The 20,011-nt window shown below is 33.6% G+C and overlaps 1 protein-coding gene across 1 annotated transcript in view; it reads right to left on the bottom strand.

Moving 5' to 3' along the window:
- LOC140436080 (uncharacterized) overlaps positions 1 to 20,011 on the bottom strand; it is a 1,443,853-nt gene that overhangs the window by 637,604 nt on the left and 786,238 nt on the right. The window lies entirely within an intron of this gene.

Below are 20,011 nucleotides of genomic sequence, written 5' to 3'. Positions count from 1 at the left end.
AAGATAAAACAAGAAGTTCACACAATATGTCAAACCGAAACAGTTCTATTTAAAAAAACGCTATGTAAACATATAAATGTAATACAAATTATTGTTTACCACCATTGTTTTTAAATAAATAACCTTATAAATAATCAATATACTTAAAATAATCTTATACATTTATGACCGATTCTTTGTAACACTAGGTAGCTGTGTTTACCGTTGATATTGCGTTACTTTACATGTAAGTAAACACTTTTCTACCTTGTTATTTCTTTTTCACTTAACATGAGAGGCCAAAAGAGAAATAAAACCAACAAGACAAAATACAAAGAAGTGAACCGTGAAATTAAGAGAAAAATTAGAGAAGCCAAAGAGAACTGGGTTCTGGACAACTGCAAGGAAATAGAAAAATATGATAGCAAGTACGATAGCTTTAACATGCATAAAAAGATCAAGGAAATAACAGTTAAAAAACTGAAACAAACATCCATAGTAAAGGACAAAAAAGGTAAAATAATTACAGATTTAAATGAAAAACTGGCATAATAGACAGAATACATTGAAGAACTTTTTTCAGACGAAAGACCAGAAATAGCAGCAGCAGAACCTACAGACGACACAACAGGGCCTGAAATCCTAAAAAGCGAGGTAGAATATGCTATAAGGAACACAAAAGGGCGTAAAGCTGCAAGACCAGATGAAATTTCTGTAGAATTGTTGAAACTAATAGACGACGACGCACTTGAAATAATGGTGAACTTCTTTAACACAATTTATAGAACAGGCATCATACCAAAGAAATGGCTTTCCTCTACTTTTGTCACAATCCCGAAGACGAATAACGCCAGAGAGTATTCAGACCACAGAACTATAGCATTGATGAGCCACACACTAAAAGTATTTTTAAAAATAATTCACAAAAGAATATTTATTAAATTAGAAGAGGACATAAGCGCCACACAGTTTGGATTCAGAGGTGGACTGGGAACACGGGAAGCTTTGTTTGGTCTGAGTGTGTTAATGTAAAGATGTTTGGATGTAAACCAAGACCTCTACGTAGTTTTCATAGATTTTGAGAAGGCCTTCGATGAAGTCAGACACCAAAAGCTGTATGAAATCCTAAGAAGCAAAAACATCGACAGTCGCGACATTAACATCATATCCAGGTTGTACTGCGGACAAACAGCAAAAATCAAAGTTGATAATGAGTTAACTAAAGAAATTGAGATTCGTCGAGGTGTGCGTCAGGGTTGTGTGCTTTCTCCACGATTATTCAATATATATAGCGAAACAATATGTCAGGAAGCGCTCCTAGAGCAAAACATTGGTATGAACATTAACGGAGAGTTAATTAACAATATACGATACGCTGATGACACGCTAATAGTAACAGATAACCTAGCAAATTTACAGTTTTTGATGGAAAACATAAACACCCATACCAATAAGTATGGTCTAAAACTGAACATCAAAAAGACTAAATTCATGATTTTAACAAAGAAGCTATACACCAATGTGAATTTAACCATAAATAATCAGCCAGTTGAAAGAGTTACGTCCTACAAATATTTAGGGGTTTGCTTCACTGATACTAATGACCAGACAACAGAAATCAAGATGCGAATAGAGATAGCGAGACAATCGTTTGTCAAAATGAAAAAGTTCCTATGCAGCCGGGACATAAATATAAACTTAAGAACGAGAATGTTAAGGTGCTACGTTTTCTCTGTTCTACTGAACGGCATGGAAGCCTGGACACTGAAAAAGATAAACATCAAAAACATTCGAGGCATTCGAGATTTGGTGTTACAGGAGAATGTGGAAAATACCATGGACAGAAAGAGTAACAAATGAAGATGTTCTGGTGAAGATGGGGAAGAAATTCGAAGTCATAAAAACCATACAAACGAAAAAACTGGAATATCTGGGCCACATAATAAGAGGAGAAAAGTACTCTCTGCTTAGATTCATAATCCAAGGAAAAATCTCGGGAAAGAGAAATGTGGGACGTAGGAGGATTTCCTGGTTGCGAAATTTAAGTGAGTGGTATGGGTGCAGTTCAATACAGTTGTTCAGAGCTGCAGCCAACAAAGTAAAGATTGCTGTGATGGTAACCAACCTCCGATAGGAGACGGTACTGCAAGAAGAAGAAGATGAGAGGCCACTTTTTGACCTTCTCTTCTAAATAAAAGAACTTTTCAATTCCTTTTAACAGAACGTTACTCTTACCGATGGACTGATTAAGCAAATACAAAACGAAATTCTACACTATGAAACCTTCATATACATATATTAAGGTTTTATTTTTCATTTTTCTTATTGATAAACATTCTTAAGTAATTGAAGTGTTTAAAGTACATATATTTAGTGTAAATTATTGATGTCCCCTTTGTGTTTTTACAATAATTCAAAGCGGTTAATTAAATAAACCAAATGTACAAGAACAATAATCGATAGTATTAGTAGTTTTTTATTGTCTTACTCAATTAGTATGTACTTTTGCCAGCAAACTTGTCAAAAGAGTTTCTCACGGTTTCTGTAAGGTAAAATTACAATAAGGGAAATTTTCCGCAGTTTTACACCGGAGTGTAATAAAAACTTCGCTTCAGCCAGAGCCCTAAGGGGAAGAGTGGTTGACGATACTAAGACCTTTTTAAAGTGTTAGACATAAAATAAAGTCAAAGTATACTTCAAAAAGGTTTCTTTGTATGACGTTTATTGCTGAAAGTATATAAAAAGAATTTGCAGGGTGTTGAAGTATTATTTTACTACACCTTTGAGTTTGTTGTGTCGGGTGAGGAATATCAATGCCGAAAACGTTTTTGATTCTTTACTCATCTTTATATTTAGAAAAAAAAGTTATTAGCAGCCAAATAATCTTACAACTGAATATTTAAAGGCTAGTAGGTTAGGGAAGAAAAATATGTTGTATTCTTTAAATTATTTATTATAAATCAAAATTAAAAAAGTAAAAAAAACTTTTAGTATCCAGTAATTAATAATTTAATAACAAAAGTATAAATTTTTTATCCCCTAGTTGTAGAAAAACATAAAAAAGTATTGCATTTAAGCAGCATTAGCCCTGACATTGGGTAATGCCGCTCAGGGTATAGCGTACTGACGCTCAAACATATTTTATGTTATTTTTGAGTTTATATTTCACACATATATCCATCTGGTTAATCCCGTTCTGAACATATTGCATGAGCCCACAATCTGCAGATGGTGCAGCGATTCTACAACTCATTATTTTCTTAGAATTCTTCGCAAAAAATGCGTTTGTTGTAATCATCGTCCACATTAATTTCATAATCATAACATCGTCGCAAAGGTGTTCATGTTCATCTTCACTCTCTGATAAACTTTCTTGAAAAATTTTTCTTTTACAAGATTTTTTTTCATAACATTTTTGGTATCGATTTATATTCTTTAGATCTGTCATAGAAATCACAGTTAATATTGTTTGTTGTTTTTTCTTTCTTTGACCTGGTTTAGAAAATGGTGCAATAGTTGGTGACTCTGCTATGGCAGCAAAGGTTATTGAAGTTATATGCTCATCAACAAGTTCGTGTTTACAAGAAACTTCCAAAACAGGCTTAAAGCATTTATCCTCATTTGATAGACCTGCCAAAGAACATGAATAAACTATACCTATATCAGCCGATAGGGCATCTTCAAAATTCTATACATTTGGATATTGGTTTTCAGCGATTTATTCCAATTCTTGGGTCATCAAAGAAGCTGCCAGAAAAATCTTGATCTGTGAATGAATTCGCGTTTAATGGGTAAATTACCGTAGCTCAAAACTCATACTCTGCTTTAATTATACTCTTAACTTGTGTGTATGCTTTATTAATAAGACGGTAACATTGCAGGGAACTATGCCTATGGGCAGTTTTTAGCGGCATATAAAATGTCATATTCAGCGGCAGTGCTCTAAAGAACTGTGTGGTAGTTTTTCTTATAAAAATTAAATGCTTGAGGAGAAATATGACTGCTGTGATTGTCCAGAATTAACCACACAGCTAATTCTCAAAGAGGTTTAGCAAAAGATGCGAAATGCTTGAGCCAAGTGACTCTTTAATTATCCAGTTATTTTTAAAGTTGGTGTATAATGCAGCAGCTGGTCCATCTTTTTCTAATAAAGGAGTCATTCTCTGTCGCGCAAAAATAAACATAGGTGGTACGAAGCTTCGGGTTGCGCTCATCGCATACATGACTGTTGTGTTGCTTCTTCGTTCACCGCAACAGTTCCGACTCTTTTTCGTCCTTTTTTGGCGAGCACCTTTCCTGGGTATGTCACGCTGGTGATATCAGTTTTGTCATCATTGTAAATGTTGTTTGGAATAAACTTATGTTTTTCCATTAAGTCGCCAAGTTTATTATAGGAATGGGCTATTGCCACTTTACTAAAAGCAGAAATTCTAGTAAAACTTGTCGATTTAGCTTTACGTATAAAAACCAAAGATTTGCGTCTCTTAAAGGTGTGTACAAAATCCAACCCAGCTGTTCTGCTGCATTAATCAAAATTGTGTGTGGTATTGTTGAGCTCAGCATATTTATATACAAGTCTACGAAAGTCTGCGATATTAATTTCAAGATTATTCTATGGGATGTGAGAGACGTGGGATGGGGTCTCTCACCTACACTTTTTAACATATATATAGATCAGGCTTTGAAAAGATGGTATAGAAAATGCGGAACAAGGGGCATACCAGTACAAGAGAATATATTACATTCACTACTTTTCGCAGGTGATCAAGTCATTTTTGCACAAGACAGGGAGGATATGGAATATATGATAAGGAAATTAAAGGAAGAATATGAACTTTGGGGACTCAAGATAAATATGTGCAAGACCGAATACTTATGTATTGGACCCGAGGTTGCAGATTAGAACTTAAGTTTAGAAGAAGAGCCTATTAAGAGTTGTAAGGCTTTTAAGTGTTTAGGATCAATGATTAGCCCAGACGGTACTTGTATGAAAGATATATAAATGAAAATAGCACGGGGAAAACAAGCCACAAGAGCACTTCATGAAGTAATATGGAACAACACTCTAACCAAAGAAAACAAAAAGAGGATGTTTCAAAGCATAGTGATGAATATTACCCTCTATGGAGCGGAAATATGGCCAATGACAACAACAATACGAAATAAAATAAGAACAGTTGAACTGAACTTTATGAGAAGATGTCTACAAATCACAAGAGCGGATAGAATAAGGACAAAGGAAATATGGAACAGAATGGAAGTAAAATGCTCAATTACAAAAAAGTTGGAAAACAGAGCCCTGCAGTGGTACGGGCATGTACAAAGAATGCCAAAGCATAGGTGGCCAAAGAGAATATTAAACTGGGACCCGCCGGGAAGAAGACGGAGAGAAAGACCTGCTACAAGATGGAAAACATACGTCGGAAATGCTATGATAGATAGAGACCTCAGAGAAGGTGACTGGGAGAATAGTATGCTGTGGAGGACGAAAACGGCGAACTCATAATGGGAAAAGCCGAAGAAGAAGAAGAAGAAGATTATTCTAAAGAACGCAGCAACTTAATTTGTTCAGTATATTCAGTTTCTTACTTTTGTGTGAAAATACAAATTTACATTTTTAAAAATATAATTTTAAAGTTTGTGGTGACATTTTAGTTTTTTATCTAATACAGATATATTGCAAATAAACTAGACACATACGCTTACATCTAACCAAGCTCAATCATGAGCACCTTAACTGACTGATCAAATAATGATATTGGCAAAATACTGCTCTTCTTAATTACAAGATGCAACAGAATAAAGCTTATAGTATACACTGGTTCCAGTTTACTCCACTTAGTCCTTTATACTCAAATCCGACTTTTACCTTTTCGTTGGTGCTCCCTGTTGTACCAAGCAACCCAACTGAAAATTCGGTATACAAACCGCGTAAAAAGCTGAATCAGAAACTGACAAAAGCAGGTGAAAAGTTCTAAGAACCAATTTTATTACCTTGTCTACTACTAACTTCATTGTTTAACTATTACATATATATACAAGGATTTCCACAGTTTTCACTGTATTCCTTCACTCAACCGTTTTCTCCAATTTTTCCTGTTTAGCCAGTCCCCTTCCTGTAGGTTTCTTCTACTCATTGCTTCGTCCACCTCATCTCTGAAAGATCTTCGGGGTCTGCCTCTCTTTCTTCTTCCTATCGGGCTCCACTCTGTTATTCTATTTATCCACCGATTTTGGTCTGCTCTTCTGACATGTCCGTACCAGGTTAACCTCTTCTGTTCGATGTAGTCTATTATGTCGGAGTTCATGCCCATTCTCCTCTTAATCTCCATGTTATTTATCCTATCTCTTCTTGTTACTCTGCAGCTTCTCCTTAGAAATTCCATCTCTGTTGCTCTTATTTTGTTTTTGGTTTTCTTATTTATTGTCCAATTTTCACACCCATAAGTGAGGATACTTCTTGTCATGGTATTATATATTTTTTTCTTTGTTTTCATGCTGATGTTCTTATCCCATAGTACCGGATTCAATTTTCGTATGCAGTCTCTTGTTTGTCCTAGTCTATTTTTTATATCTTCCTCCGTTGTTCCTTTGTTTGATATTATGAAACCTAAATACTTATACTTGTCTGTTCCTTTGATTTGTTTACCTTCGTCTATTTCCAGCTGTTTTATTTCTGTATTCTCCGTTGTTAGGTATTCAGTTTTCTTTAGGTTTATTTTCATCCCATTCTTTGTATATTCCTGCTCCAGTTTTCTCATCATAAAACTGAGGTCATCCTCGTCTTGTGCGATCACTATTTGGTCGTCGGCAAAACTTAGCGTATATAGATATTCGTTCCTTACTGGTATACCCATTCCTTCGCACTTTCTTTTCCATGGTTTCAGGTTTTTTTTCCGAATATTTTGAACAGGGTGGGGGATGTGGAGCAACCCTGTAGTAGTCCCTTTGTCGTCTTAAATGGACTGCATATTCTATTGCCCGTTTTGATAGCTACTTCGTTATTCTTGTAGAGTGCTTTTACCGCGTTTATTAATCTTCGTGGAACTTCGATGTTTTCCATTGCTTCCCATAGCTTGGTTCTAGGTATTGAGTCATATGCCTTCTTAAGATCAACAAAAGCCAGATGGACGGATCTATTTTTGGCCATTCTTTTTTCTATTAGTTGTTCGACCGTGTAAATGTGATCTAAGCATGCTTTCCCCGCTGTGAAACCTGCCTGGTCTTCTCCGATTTTATCTTGTACACATATTTCTAATTTTTCCTTTATGGTCTTTCCATACAGTCTGCCTATAGACGATATAAAGCTGATTCCCCGATAGTTTTCGCAGTTTTTTCTATTTCCTTTCTTATATATTGATGTCATATATGCTTGGGTCCATTCTGCCGGTAAGTCTTCTCCATTCAGTGCTCTCTCAAACATTTTATGTATCATACGGAATAGCTTTTCCGATCCGTTTTTTATCAATTCATTTGGTATTCCGCCGGAACCTTCTGCTTTTTTGTTCTTTAACTATTACAAACTTGCTTATATCAAGATTTATTTCTTTTCAACAATAAATATTACAGACTACCTGCTGGCTTAGCCATAGCTAGCTGTCTTTCTCCTCTACTTGTTGATGTATTTAAGGATCATTTAGAATTCACACAGATCATAAAAAATACTGAAATACTTCATTCATTTTGCTACAATGATGACTGTCTAGTCTTTATATTATGTAATTCCAACTCAACTAAACAATTACTTTATAAAATTAACCAAATCCACGCGAAAATCAAGTTTACCATGGAACTGGAATCATTCCAATCAATTTACTTTCTCACCAACGCTATTTTAAATGACCACTTTACGAATTTAGTTTATATAGGAAACCTACACAAACTGATTATGTAATACCCTTCTCTTTAAAACACCCCATGTCATATAAATATGCAGCTTTCGACGGTTAAATATATCGCATTTTACTATCTTAGTTAAACTATAACAAAGAATTTAATATATTGCGATAAATAGCAGTCACTAAGAGATACGATCCCAACATTATCAATAAAATCATTCATAAAAGACGTCTTACAACCTTAGAGGAAACTGCGTTCCCCGGAGATCTTATCCCTAAACTTGATTAAGTTTCACTAGCATATCACCATGAGAGTCTTTCTGAAGAAATTTGAAATCTCATTAAACATTCAGTGGACAATATCCACATTTCGTTTATAGTAGGTACACAATCATTTGGGCCAGTCTCTATCCAATTCTAAAGTCCGCAATAATTATATGAATCGTAGTGGTATTTACATACTAAAATGTTCAGATTGTGATGCTAATTATATAGGAAGAACCTGTAGATCACTGTCTTCACGTTATCTACAGCATTCAAAAAGAGAAAACACTTCAACTTTCCCCTTAACACTGAAACATAACCACACTCTCAATATCCCAAACGACGTATCTCTGATTTACAATATACCCCAAAACTTTCTAAAACTCGACTTATATGAAGACCTGGAAATTATCAAAGAAGAGTAGAGAACACCAAACTGTGTTAATTGCCATGTCTTGTTCCATCGTGACTTTCTTCCTCTTCATCGCCAACTATTTTCATGACCCATATCCTCTTCAACTTCTTTTACATCGATCTTCCACTAATCATTGTTTTGCTATTTATTGATCTTTCTCAGTCTCTATCAAGCTAATATTTCTAAATATATTTACTATTGAACTGTCCATATATCAGACTCTTATCCATCGCCCCCACACTTTTTCAGTATTTTTAAACTTTACTCCATGTCCTGTCTCCAAGTCCAATGTTCATCAACCATCAATAATTCTTAAGCGGACTCAGCAGATAATTCTATTCCCCTTAACAAACTGTTTATAACGACACAATAGGATTAGAGCCCTTACTTATACATATCCTTTTTACAACATAACTGCTCTAACTAAAATCACCCCCTTTCCTATTTTATTTTATAATATACTGCCTTCTTCCTTACCTGCACATGATTTTTTTAGGTTATGGTTTCTGATCTCTGGAGATCTCTTCAGTTATTTTTCCGCTTACAATAATAACACAACATAACAAATTGTCATTTTAGCCAAATAGAGTCATCCATCACCCATTAATGTTGTTGGTTTTCTATATTTTTGATAACATTTGTTATTTGTTATTCAACTTTCTTTATCCATCCAACATTCATAAACTTAGAACTTAAACACCTAAATTTCTCCAGTACCAAATGTTGTTTTTAACATGTAGAGCCTTATTATTACTTTTCACTTAAAAACTTTTATCCTATAACCATATAATCATTTCTCATTATTTTAGCTAAATAGCGCCATGTTTCATTCTTTAAATATTTTGGTTTATTCTATAAGTCACATAGACTCATATTCCCATAACTGCAATTTCAAGCAATACAGTACAGAACTCTAATCATACCCTGACCTTTAATTAATAATAATTTTTCCAAAATGTGTCTACAACAAAATCATAATTCATATTTACACCTAAGTAATACAACTGGTCAGCAGCATTTATCTTAACTCAGATATTCTTTCATAATTATACGAGCAATATATTACACCCTTTATTCTGTTTACTTTCTATTATCTAAGACAACCTTCCACCTTCTTGACAGCCGCACAAAATATGGGCCTTAAAATAAACGAGGAAAAAACCAAAATGTTAGCATCTATTCCAAATAACAGAGATAGAGCTAGAAACGCCGAAGAAAACTTCAGTATAGACTAATATAATTTTGAGGTAGTAAATAAGTTTACATATTTGGGTTCTCTCATAACAAACGATAATGACACATCTGAAGAAGTAAAACGGAGGGTACTGCTAGCAAACAAATGTTATTTTGGACTAAGCAAGCAGCTAAAAAACAGAAATTTAAGCCAGAAAACCAAACTAATAATGTATAGAACACTCATCCTACCAGTGCTGACATATGGGTCAGAAACATGGACCATCTCCAAAACAGACGCAAATCTTCTGCTCGTCTTCTAAAGGAAGATACTAAGAAGAATAATGGGGGCATTCTGTGAGAATGGTATTTGGAGAAGGCGATATAATTTCGAATTGTACGAGAAGTAAAAAAAAAAATAGTAAATGGTAGAGATGTAATATCCTTCATAAAAATAGGTAGGCTTAGATGGGCTGGACATGTGTCAAGAGCAAATGAAAATTACCCACCCAGACGAACTCTATTATCGGTCCCAGTGGGAAATAGGAGTAGAGGCAGACCACGACTGAGATGGAGGGACGGTGTGGACGAGGATGCAAGGAAAATCGGCGCGGCAAATTGGCAACGGTTGGCGATGAACAGAAACGACTGGCGAAATAGACTGGGGAACGTCAAGGCTCAACTAGAGCTGTAGCACCACTGATGATGATGATGATCTAAGACAACCTTACATACATCAATTAACATCTCAATCTGTAATAATAAAGAATCCAGCATCTTGCACATATCTGCTTTTACATTCCAGGCACCAAATGTTGATAAAAACATATAGGGCCTTATTTAAAAAAATTTTAGCTCTTCGCCATTGAATTGCCTACCTACAATCATACCTTTTATCAATATTTAATCCACCAACAGTAATACATATTTTACATTTCTTCCAACAAACTATCAGAATAAATCACACTTTAAACAACATATTGATGGTTGCTACTGTTATAATTAATCAAATTTTAACATATTTAATTATACACATTGTTAATTGTTATAGTAATTGTTGTAATATGTCATAGTAGCCATCAACAAGTCCTCACAGACACTTTGTCTAACAGCTAGCAATCCCAGTGGAATTCTATATTACCATATAGTTAATTCCGCTTATAACTTAAACATCCTAGTCTTTTAACATTAAAGATGTAATTTTAAGTTAACCTAACTACATTTAAAGGGTTTCTACCCATGTATTCAGTGGCAATATACATGTAAATTCAGTAAATTTTAAACCTCATTTAACCTTGATAACAAAACCTTGGTCAAAATTTTAACTTTCACGTTTGCTTTAATTGAAGCGATACTACTTATTTTAGGATAGCATTGATGATGAAATAGTTATTTCGAAAATGTTATGTGATTCAGCTCGATAAATTTTTTATATGAATATACTTTTTATAAAGGAACTTTTTTACACAAATTTGATTTTTAAATATTACAAGCAGGTTACAGATTAACTCATTGTTTTAAAAAACTAAACACTTTTAGGGTAATATTTCTATACTTCAGTGTAATTGTGTATTTAATATAAGTACACCTTTTAATAAGCCATATCGTTGAACAGTACGCCCATGATAAATGGTGGCATTATTCTCCTCCGTATAATTTTTCCCATCGGGACAGAGTATAAAAAACCTCTTTCACTGGCGGTAATTGCAGCACATCGTCATCTCCCAGAGGACCTATTCAAATCAGATCTCGTTGAATAACACTTTGGAGGATTCATGATACACTTGTTTATTGTTTTGAGAGGCTCTTTTGACAACAGTTTTCTTCTTGTTTGTTGTTGTTATTGTTGGTGTTGAAATATAAGGGTATTTATGATCGTCTCTTATATTTATAGCGGTATAAAAGGCAAAATACCTAATGTTTTTCATAAATTTTCTTGTCAGACGTTATTACCTCATATCCAAAAAAATCTTATACAATATATATATAGAAGACATTATAAATATATAAAAATAGTTAAAAAAAATGAACATTTAGACAGATTTGTTATGTGAAGGAATGTTAATTAAGACCTTACTCATGGAACGATAATTGCTAGGAAAATAGAATAGAATAGAATTTAATGGAAATATGCTCTATTGTTACTGAAAACTTTACAATTTTATGGACAAAGCTTACAAAAACTAAAAAATATAACAATTACAATTAAAATTTACTAAAATTATATAGATTTTCAATATCACAAAATAAAAAATAATAAAATGTACACTCCATTGCAAAATTTAACTTAATTGCAAATTGGATAATAAAACCTTACGAACTAGTTTACGAATAAGTTTAAGTTGCTGCATGTGATACCAAATATAAATAAAAATACTTTAGTTGGTTGTACCTAAACGGGCTGTAATATCTTAGTTATTCGTTAAGAAACTCTTCCACTGAAAAATATGTTCTTGCAGATAGATAAGCTTTTGTCAATTTACGAAACTTAAGGAAAGAAGTTGTAGATTTAAGTTGCAAAGAGAGATGGTTGTATAATTTTTTTTTGTCTAATATAATATAGATCTCTTTACTTACTCAGTGAACGGGATCGGTAAATATACATCAAAAGTTGAATTTCTGGTGAAGCAGTCATGATTAGGTATAACTGGAAAAGCATGTGGATGTTTATGAATTAAGCAAAAAGTTTCTAAAACATATAAAAAGGGAAGAGTTAAAATCCCGTGATTTTTAAAGTAGCTTCTACAATGTGTTATTCTACTGAGGCCAAAAAGATACCGTATTTTTCTTTTTTGTAGTTTAAAAATAACATTAGATTGGGCAGCTCTACTAGAACCCCAAAAAGGAAGGCCATATCAAAGATGGGACTCTAACAAAGAACAATATGTTATTTTGGAAAATGTTACATTGATTTCCTTCGAAACAGATCCTATTGCATAGCAGGCTGAGGCTAATTTCTTACTTAACAAACCGATATAAAGGGACCATTTAAGGTTGCTGTCTATAAAAATACTAAGAAATTTTACAAAATCAGCGATACTGATCTGGCTGTTATTAAGAAACAAGGGTTGAAGAGCTCTTTTATAGGATAAAGCTACTGTCTTATCTACGTTAAAAGAAAGTAAATTAGAGTCGAATTAGGTTTTTATTTTAAGTAGATCAAAAGTTATAATTGCATGAAGACTTGCAATATTAGAGTTCCTTCACGAAATACTGGTACCATCAGCAAAAAAAATGTTTTCCATCGATTTTTAAGTAAGTGATATTATTTATAAATATAAGGAAGTAGAGTACCCAGTACTAAACCTTGTGGTACTCCACATACAATGCTTTTGTGACTAAAGTCAGTACCATTTGCTCTAACTAGTTGTTTTCTAGTCCTTAAGTAAAATCGGAACCAATTAAAAGAAATACCTCGAACTGCGTAAAAATTTAGTTCTTTTATTAAAATGTCGCGATTTACACAATCAAAAGCTTTGGCATAAATACAAAAAACAGTGGCAGTATAAAGATTATTATTAAGTACTGAATAGACCTCACGTAGTACGGAAAACATAGCACCGCTTGTACATTTATTAGATAAAAAGCCAAACTGACAAATAAAATGTTGTTTTCAACAAGAAAGGACATAAGTCGGGCTTTTATATAAGTCTCTCAATAATTTTGGATAGGACCGGTAAAAAGGCATTAGGTCTATAGTCGCAGGCATTCGATTTTTAACTTCTTTTATATTCTTCTTCTTCTTCTTTTGGCATCATAACCCTGGATGGGTCTTTGCCTGTCTGGCTATGTCCTTCCATTCAGATCTCTCTTGTGCCCTTCTTCTCCATTGTCTTATGTTCATTGTTTTCAGGTCGTCTTCCACGTCATCCAACCATCTCGTTCTGGGCCTTCCTTTTTTTCGCCTTCCTATGGGCTTGCATTGTAACATTTTCTTTGTTGTTTTTGCATCGTTTTGTCTCTGCACATGTCCCAGCCATGACAGTCTTTGACTTTTCACAAATCTTACAATGTCATAACCTTCATTTAACTCATTAACCTCGTCGTTTCTCCTGATTCTCCATGTGCCATCTTTCTCTTGTACCGGGCCATATACTTTCCTCAGTATTTTTCTCTCGAATGTTCTGAGTTGGGCTTCATCTTTTTTTGTCATTACCCAAGTTTCACATCCATAGGTTACTACGGGTTTAATCAGTGTTCTGTAGATAGTCATTTTGGTTCTTTTGTCTAATAATTTCGATGTCATCAATCTTTTATTAGCATAGTATGTACGATTCCCGCTGGAAATACGTGCATTAATTTCGCTACTTACGGAGTTATTCTGATTGATTTCTGTGCCGAGATATGTAAAGGCATCCACTCGTTCGATAGTATAGTTGTCTATTGTGATATTATTTTCATTGTCAGTTATTCTTTTGACTGTCATATACTTCGTTTTTGCTTCGTTTATTTTGAGGCCTCTTTTTCTTGCTTCAGGATCAATTTGTTTGAACACTTCCATTAGTCGTGGCTTATTCCTGCTAATGATGGCTACATCGTCTGCATATGCAGTAATTTGTACTGATTTGGTGTTTATATGGCCGGTTATATTGGTTTTTCTGACGACTGCATCAAGAACTAGGTTAAATAGCATGGTTGATAGGGCATCTCCCTGTCTTACTCCCATGTTGATGTTAAACAAGGGAGTGAGTTCTCCATCTACTCTGACTCCGGCTTTTGAACCCTGCAATGTCATTTTTATGAGGCTGATGTATTTCTTAGGTATACCTAGATTACAAAGGTCTTCCAGCATTTTGTCTCTTTTCACACTATCTTTTATATAGAGGACTAATAATGGCTGTCTTTAGGCACTCTGAAAATATCCTTTTTTTTTAAGGAATCGTTAATTAGTGAGACCAGGACTACCAAACTACATTTATTGGAAGATTTTAGAAAATTTTTATTCATCAGTACTACAGAAAGATTTGGTTTTGATAATACTGATTGTTTGGATCAGTTCAGATTTATAAACTGTTCTTATAAAGAATGAATTCGAGACCTTTTTTGAATTAAAGAGATAGAAAATAGGATCTTGTTGTGGCAAAATAATTCATGTTATATTTTGACTCGCATTAACGAAGTATTCATTTAGATTTTCAGTGTTTGAAAGAGAAAATGTTTGACCTCTGTTGGTTTTATTTTGAAGATCGTTTATTATGGACCAAGTTTCTCTTGCAACATTTTTAGAGGTTCCTAGACAATTCTGATAGTACATTTTTTTTTAGAACAGAAGTTTTAGATAGGTTTCTCTGTACTGGGAGATATATTCAGCGACAAAGACGTTGATAGGAAATTTCTGGATGTACGGTGTACATATTGATCGCACATTCTTGGCTGATTGCTTGGCACAAAACTTGCTGGAACAACTTGGGGTGCTTCTGCAGATACTCTTCGGACCTCTGCTCTAGCTTTGGTTTTTTCAGTGGCAGAATATTGTGCACCAGTATGGCTAAATAGTGCACATACAAGCAAAATCGATGTCCAACTTAACCAAACCATGAGAATAATCACTGGAACAATAAAACCAACGCCAGTGAGATGGCTGCCTCTTCTGAGCAATATTGCTCCACCAGATCTACGCCGTACAGCAGCATTAGTGAGAGAGTACCAGAAAATTGTAGCCAACGTACACTTACCAATACATCAAGATATCCCAGACATCTCAAAAGAGCACCAGCGACTGAGATCTAGAAATCCTCCAAAACGATCTGCCCGAAAAATTGGTAATTCCTATGATATACATACGCAATGGACAACAAGATGGATGCCAACAGTAGAATCGGACTATATTAAGATATCCACCCCAACTCAGGGTTTCATCGGATCAAATCTGCCCCGGTCCACTTGGGCAAGGCTTAATCGTATATGTACCGGATATGGTAAATGTGCTGATTCGCTGTTCAGGTGGGGTCGTGCAGAAAGTCCACAGTGCGATTGCGGATAATCTAGACAGACCATAAGCCATTGTGTTTCAGACTGCTTGAATCGTGCCTACCGTGGAAACCTCCAGGACTTTGCGGAATGTTCCCCAGAAGCAATTGAATGGCTATGTAAATTGGACATTAATATTTAGTGTCATTCATTCTATCTTTAGTGTTTAAATAATATATTTAATATATGTGTATATATTATTGTATTTGTATATTTGTCGTACTGTGAAAGTCCATACGCTAACTAAATAAAATTCTTGGCTGATATGCGGATTCCATTTGGTAGTCTAGGGTTTGTTATGTTTTGACTTAGTTGTAATTAAAGGAAATGCCTACTGAAAATACAGACAACCCCTCAATTTTAATATACTATGTGCGTTGTGTACACTAAAAACTATATCACATTTAGTACATAATGGACATAAAGTAAACAATAAAAAAAATCCGTAGAAATAGAAAAATATGATCAAACGTTATTGGTAGAAAAAAAAATGTTTTTAAATAAAAACACATCAAAATAAAAATAACAACCGTAAGAAAAAGGGATGACAAAACGCGTTTATTGAATTCGACCAACTATAGTGAAAAAAAAAAGAATCAGAAAAAGAATTTTTTTATAAATTATTAAAAGTTTATTAGATGATGATATTAGTAAAGGCGACAGAATTGAGCTACGAAAATCAGAACAAAAACAAATTGGTAAAATTCTCAGGAGTTGTGTTTATGCAGCTATAGTGGACAATAAGGTTTGAACATAGAATATTAATAAAGACACATTTTAAATGGTTAAAAACTATCTAAAACATTATTTTAAAGAAAGAACAGATCAATATTAGTCTGTCAGATATCTAAACAGAGCAGGGGATCGACTTCGCCGTTTGCCAAAGCAAAATAATTAAGTGGGAGTGCGTTTAAATCCTGACCCAGTGTACAAAAAATAAAAAAGTTTAATGTAGTAGTTTAAAATTGAAAAAAACTTTGATAAACTTCATAAATTGGGTCCAATTATTAACCATCTAAATAAAGAATTTAAACTTTGATTTTCACCATCCAGGGAAATTTTAATATATAAAAACATGGTAGGCTTCGAGAAGCGCTCAACTTTAAAATACATGTTCATGTTGACCGTTTAATGAGGCTTCATAATTTTGGTTATGACCTGTGCACGAACAAGTTATATGCTTTAATTTGAAGTATGTGAAGAAAAGGAAACCAGGCACATTAATGGTTCATTGGTTAAAAGAACTGTTCTGCATTTGAGCGAGCCATACCATTTCAAAGGTTATGCTTTATACTTTGATAATTTTTTTCCAGAATTTAATTGCTGCCCAATTTGTTACATAAGAATACCTTTTCCTGCGGTACTTTTAGAATAAATAGAAAGAATTATCCCAAGAATCTTTTGCTACATGATAACCAAATAAAACTGGGTGAATATAAATTTATAGGAGATGAATACAGTGGAATATCAGTTTGCAAATGACATGACAGTGGCAAATAGTGTGTGGTCCTAATTAGTTCTCTTCAGGATCCTTTATTGAAATTTCATGCTGTTCGAGCAAACAAAGAAGAAAAAAAACGAGAAAGTAGCCTGTCCACAATTAGTAGCTGAATACAAGTTAATGGGCGGCGCTGATCTTTTTGATCAATACCTTGCTTTCTACTACATCTCATGGAAAAGTCGTAAATGATGGATGCAAATTTTCTTCTACCTTTTAGATTCTGCGATTGTAAACGTACATATATTGTAGAAAACATCAATGGCCGCTGAAAGCCATGTTTTATTTACAATTTCGATCGATACTAGCCAATAAACTAATTATTGTTAATTTTTCCGGCAGACAACAAAGGTGCGTGCACCAACTACTACAAGGAAAAATAAAATGCCCAAAATTGGTGGACGTTTTTGTTTTTCACCAATAATGTTACTAGAAAAACGAATGTTGGGGTATATTCACCAGTAAAGGGGAAGCATAGGCGATGTGCAGTTTGCTGCACCAAAACAAATGTCAAAAAATTAAAAATGGCATGTACTGAGTGTAAAGTTGGTCTGTTTTTCAAATGTTTTGCAGAATTTCGTAAGATTAAGTAAATTTTAATTTTGAACAGTCACTATTTAAAATTTGTAGTAATGTTATGTTTGTAAATTTCCCATTTTTGTTTGTCTCGTTTTTAAATAAATATATTTTAAAGCAATTTTGTCATTTATTAGTATAAAAAAGTGGCTATGTGGCTATTCCCTAAACTTTACATGTTATTGGTTTTTGGAACGGTTACTGGTCCATAAAAAAGTCACCTCAACCAAACTTTTTGATGAAAATTTCATTACAATCTGTCACTTTTTATAAAAGACTATTTCATTAAAATCGTGTTTAAATAAAAAAAAAGATTTTATTTTAAAATCAGAAAAATATTATTGGCGCCGTACAGGGATAAAAAAATGGAATATGTTTTTGACAAAATGAATGTTTTTCGTTTTTGTCTAATGATTCTAATGTCTAAAGATTATGAGTATATTTTTTGAGGAACTACAGATTTGAACCATATTTTTTTTCAGTCCCGAAATATACTCCAATTACATGTGTCCATTTAGAACGTTTATTTTCAATGTATAGATTAATTTTAAGTAATTTAGGACCTTAATGCAAGAAGGGGGCAGCTCCATTTATAGTAACTTTTGGGGAAATAGAAAAAATGTTTTATAAAAATTTACTCATGTATTAATTACAATAAAGCAGTTTAGTTAAAAGATAATCATATTGGTACACCTGCCAACTTTTTCGTTTATTTATATAAGCTTCTTTTTGCAGAAAAAATGCAAAAAATTTGGAGCTGCCCCTCTATAGAACCAAAATTACAAAAAAATAATATCCATTGTAGTTATTATTGGAAAATAAAAAAAAAGTTACTGCAAAATCTGTTTATTATTATTAAAAATTGACAAAAAAACGTTTTTCCTTTTATATTCAAACAGAAAATCAGTCTATTCGTCTGCTTGGTCGTCGTCATCCGTACCTGAAATCTGGGAATCATGGTTATCATTACCAACGTCATCACATTTAAGAGATTTGTAAAACTCCATTTCGTTGGCTGAAACGTAGTTGGTAGCTAATTGCATTACGACTTTTTGTCGTAACCTGTACTTGACCTTTTTTACGGGTATTGATAACTCGTACACCATCAAGTTAGTTTCAACTGAAAGATTATATTTATTGTCCCTCCAAATATAGTACGATTCAAAAATAGGAATATTAATAGTAATAGACACATTAACTGTATCCATGTGGTCCTTGCTGTATTCAAAAATCCGGTGTTGAGAAATCTTAAACCTCTATTTCTGAGAATTCATTATAACTTTTTTAAAATGGTTCTCAAAATGAAAGCCTAAGTTGAAGATCATATCTTGATGAACCATAATGGGTATGAAGTATTTGGATATTTGTTAAATAATTTGACAGTGTTGTATAGAAGAGAAAATAAATTCTTTTTTTTATAAACACTTTTCTATAACACCAAAACAACGGTCATACGGTAGGTAACTGTGTCCTGGTTCAGGACAACGATGTTGAATATTCTCCACAGACGTGGTTCTTAGAAGAAGATAAAGAAACTGTAGTGTCGTTGGATTTTTATTTTTAGCTGCAGCATTATCGGAAAAGAGGTTAAAGTTTTCTGACATTTTTTGGAAGGATATTTTTTATGTAGTGATAAAGAAAAAACTTGATTCGGTGGTTTTCTAGCGGTTGTTTCATCGAAAATGTAAAAATAAGCTTTGCAGGTTTTGACCGACCATATACAAAAATTGTAAACCCATAGTTGACGTTTGTAGAAGGCTTTACCGGCCGGAAATTTTGGCAGAGGAAGATTTTGCTAAAAATTAAACGTTAAAATTTCTATGTCATTATTTTGTTGGCTCAGTTTTGTCCATTCTTTTAAGTCTGTAAAAAACGACTTGCTTTAACCTCATGTACTTTCTTTTTCGTAAATTATCCTTTTCAGTATCATCAAAAGCTGGACCTTAAAGGCTATTATGTAATATGTTACATCTTTGCAGGTGTCTGAACGAGGCGCCCCAAAACTATAATTAAAATTTGCTTTAACATACCTAAAATAAAAATCGTAGGTTACTTAAGGTTTATAGTTTTTATCAACAATACTTTTTGGTTCATTCACTTGCAAATAAAGTTCATGTACCTTTTTGACATTGAGATCAGCAGACAAATAAAAACAAGACGTTTTCAATCGGCTGTATTGTGACTCACATCGTGAAAAACTTTTTATGTGATTACCTACCTTTTGCAGTAAATCCTTTAAAATGCGGTTTTTATATTTTTATATTTACCTTGTTTGCTGTTCGGGGGTGTACTGATGTT

Source organism: Diabrotica undecimpunctata, chromosome 3 (genome assembly GCF_040954645.1).
Source record: "Diabrotica undecimpunctata isolate CICGRU chromosome 3, icDiaUnde3, whole genome shotgun sequence".
NCBI lineage: Eukaryota > Metazoa > Arthropoda > Insecta > Coleoptera > Chrysomelidae > Diabrotica > Diabrotica undecimpunctata.
The sequence above is the reverse complement of the archived record's forward strand: the minus strand, read 5'-3'. Positions and strand labels throughout refer to the sequence as shown.